Source organism: Lygodium microphyllum, chromosome 20 (assembly GCF_053477565.2).
Source record: "Lygodium microphyllum isolate KBCC chromosome 20, Lygodium_microphyllum_v1.1.10, whole genome shotgun sequence".
Classification (NCBI taxonomy): domain Eukaryota; kingdom Viridiplantae; phylum Streptophyta; class Polypodiopsida; order Schizaeales; family Lygodiaceae; genus Lygodium; species Lygodium microphyllum.
This window is the reverse complement of record NC_141154.1, coordinates 129906190-129910514: the sequence shown is the minus strand read 5'-3', so window position 1 is coordinate 129910514 and position 4325 is coordinate 129906190.

The window sequence follows — 4325 nt, the reverse complement described above, 5'->3', positions numbered from 1 at the left end:
TGCCTCATTTACAGCATGGATTGGCTACATTTGATCCTCTCTTACATCTCGTTTAGCTTAATACCATTCTTGATCATGATTCTTGAGTGTAGAGAGAGAAGTTTTCATCAAGATTAAGGAGAGATTAGTGTGTATTGGTGGGAGAAGTGAAAGATTAAGGATTTTGAAGATTTCTAAAAGTGAAGGGAGAGGAGGAGCAAGCACCAACACTCTCAAATACAATGGATCATCCTTAATTATTTTCTTAATCAAGTATGAATGTTTCCATTGAAATGTGAATAAGAAATGGATAGAATGTATGATTTATGGTTATATGCATTCATTTTATGATCTTTGAAGGTAAAATGGAAGAGAAGAATTAAAGTTATTGCTTTGAAATGATTGAAATGGTAGAGAATTGGCTGAAATTAGGGTTAAAATTATATTTTTAGGCTATGATTAAGAAAAATTAAGAGTTCTGTGTAATGTTGATAAGAAGTAAATCAAAACCGAGTTAGAATGCATTAAAAAGAAACCTAAAAATGAAGTTTTATATGTTGGAGATTAATCTACTAAAAGATATATGCATTTTAGTATAAAAATGATAGTTTTTTATTGTAATTAGTGATAATTAAGAGTATTAGTAAAATATTAAGGATGAGGATCCAAAAAAGAGACAAATTAGGTCTTGATGGATTTATCTACTAAATCTTAACTTAAACGGACTTCTGAAATTAAAGTTATTGAATTTTAATGGTGAAAATAGCAGTTTTTTTGGAGTAACTAGTAATTTCAAGAGTAAATGAAAAAGTTTATGGATGAAAATTGGTATTGAAACTACATTCAATATAATAAATTCTTGGTTAATAGGGTTTGATGTGTTATGATCAAATTGTAATTATTATAAATATTTTTATTTTTTTGGATAGTAGTAATGAAAAATAAATAACTTTTGATAATGAGTGATTTAGAAGAAAGATTGAAAAGAGAATATAGTTTATTTATTGTTAAAAATCAACTTATACAATTTTATTAAGAATGAACTCCATTTGTATGTACTTCCTTTGTTAAAAATGGTTCAAGGCTGAAATTGTAATTAGTAAATATTAGTAATAGTATTAAGGTATTAGCAAAAATTAAGTATGAATTGAGAGTTTTTAAGTTAGTTATTTCTCTAGTAGGAATCTTGAAGATAATGGAATTTATATATTATAGGTTGTAGTTCAAAATGAAAGTTAAAAAGTGATGTTTAGTGAATTGTAAGTATGCAAAGAAGGTTATTAATTGGACTACTAAGAAAGATGATAATATGAATTTTATGTTGATAATTTAAAGGTGAAGAATATATAAATATAAACCTTAAACCTTAATTAATAGAGTGGCTTTACACATAGCCGCCCATATATCTTGGGGCTTTCTAGGGGGTCATCAGTTCATGGACTCGCTACTACTGGAAAGGGTCTAGTCTGAAGGGGCCTTGGGATAGAAAGGATTAAGCAATCCAAGTTGGTGTAGAGACCCTCTAACCTTGGGACATCAATTGGAAATAACCTAGGATGGATTGCATTGAATGTGGGATTAAACAAGCCTCATTGAATTGATGAAAAAAGCCTAGCCATAGCACCTTGAGCCCAGAACCTTAGATCCACTAACTCTTAGGTCTTGAACATAGTAAACCCACATTGTGTTATCCGAACCACATGTAGGGATCCATGAAGTGAGGACATCAAAGAGAGGGAGTTATCTCAAGCTGCAATAGGTTGTCAAGTCCATCCTCAAAGCATACTACCAAGAAGGAGGACCACCCATTCTTGTGAAGTGTAGTGGCTTAAAGGTACACATAATTTCCCATATCCTTGTTGCTGATTATTTGTTGTTTCTCTCCCCTTTGTTTAAAGGTCAGTAGGTCTCTAGGCATTTGGACCACATAAGTCCCTCACACACATAGTGGTATGGCCACTCAGTTACTTAAGCACTTCTTGACCACCTAGAACACCAAGGTTGCTTAATCACACTAGCCACATTAGATCACTGAATCACTTGCAACCTACTTGCCCAACTACTTGTGCATAGAATCATATCAAAACTTAAGCACATAGCACACCCAATCACTATTGCAGTTGACCACTTGGGCATGTGGCACTCAAAAGACTAAGGTTTGCACCACCCTAGTGGTCTCTACAAACCCTTCATTACGTAGGTATCTAAAATTGCATTGTTAACATTAGGAACCACAACATTGTGCATGTAGAGCACTCGCCACTTGCTACATAAGGAACCAACCAAATTGTGGCAACACATAAAGACTTAGGGCATTCTGTCTTGCACGCACTAGCGTCAATTCTTATAGGTTTTGAAACAAGCACTTGCACACATACCATAATATACACTTAGCTTGCAATTAGACAAGTCACTCAACCTCCCTGCGGCCTAGACACAACCACACACTGAAACCTAGGAGTCAAGCAAGAACAAGCCTCATTTGCCATCTTGGGACAAGTAACCAACTTTTTGAGCCACATTAGACGACATCAAGATCTCTTAGGATCTTGGTACCTGGTGCCAAAATCTCAATATCTTGCTTGATTCTTTGAGCACAGAGCACGAGTGGAATACATGAGCTCAAGTGAGATGGGCTTTCTCACAATCATGAGCTCAATATGAAAACCTCACTTGTCACCAAGTATCAAGATCCTAAGAGGTCTTGATGTCGTGTAATGTGGCTCAACAAGTTGGTTATTTGTCCTAAGATGGCAGATGAGGTCTATTCTTGACTCCTAGGTTTCAGTGCATGGTTGTGTCTAGGATGCAAGGAGGTTGAGTGACTAGTCTAATTGCAAGCTAAGTGTATATTATGGTATGTGTGTAAGTGCTTGTTTCGAAACCTATAAGAATTGTCCCTAGTGTGTGCAAGACAGAGTTCCCTACGTCTTAAGGTGTTGCCATAAGTTGGTTGGGTCCTTATGTAGCAACTAGCGAGTGCTCTGCATGCCTAGTGTTGTGGTTCTTGATGTCAATGATGCAATTTTAGATGCCTAAGTAATGAAGGGTTTGTAGAGACTACCTAAGGTGGTGCAAGCCTGAGTGTTTAACATGCAATCAAAACTCATACACTCATATTTTGTGGGCAATTGAGTCTCATTTCTAGCTCAAGTGGTTTATGTTGTTTATACCTTGTGATAAACACACCTCGGGACATGGGGACTCATAAAACTGAGACTACAAGATGCATAAGTTTGTGCCCAACTCATGCAAACCAATCACAATTAAAGTTTATATATGATGATGATCACCATCCCCTCTATATAAGGAGGTTGTTTTCCACCCAAATGCACATCCGAGGGTTGATTCTAGCCCTGTGACAACATCATCATCACTTTCACAAGGTACTTACCCAAAAATCATGTTTCAAGTCTCATTTTAAATAGATTTTGTTTTTTTCTGTGCGAGTATCTCATTAGAAGTTCCAACACTTTCACCTTAGTGTGCTTCTTGAACTCTTACCCTAACCTTTGAGAAAAGGGCATGCCAAGCTTGAAATTTCCAATGTAGTGGCCTAGGGTCAAGAGTACAAGACTGCACCATTCAAGTGCAACATCACACCATACACAGGACATGCCTCATAGCCTTAGTCGAGGATCAAGAATGACTCACTTGCACCTTAAGTGATAAACTTTAACCTAGTTACACAACGTAGCTAGAGCGTGCATTGACTAAGAATCAAAACCTTGTTGGTAGCCCATTGAAAAATGTTGCTTGACCTCAAGGGCACCATTACACTCTCTTGTTTCAAAGAGATTGGTGGTGTGCTGAACTAATATAGAGTTTGTAATAACTGACCAATCAAGAAGGGAGCATCCTCATGAGGGAATCATCAGTAACACTCTAATGCAATATGTCATACAAACTTGAGTAAAAGTTGATAGCTATCCCCTTGGACTACAAGACACCAAACCCTTAGTGTACCACTAGAAATAGTAGCTACTAAGGCTGATTCAACTTTGTCACTTCTCTTTACTCATAGACTTTCACAAGTCACGTAGATTGGATTCATGTCATCTAGAAAGAATGTACAAACTTGGGACAAGGGACAACAGATACGCACATATACAAAGAATCATTAGCACTTGAAGACTAAAAGGCACTAAGTGTTGCTCTTCCAAGGTAATCCATGCTAGACCTACATGGTTTTGCACTATTTGAGTTCTTGAAAGTATCTTAAAAGTACCCTACATCAAGTCTCAAAGCTCCATTCTACTTCTAAACTACTATATGCAATGTCTCATATGCTACCCATCATCATGTAGACCGATGCTATGTAATGGCCACTTGTCCATCATGATATA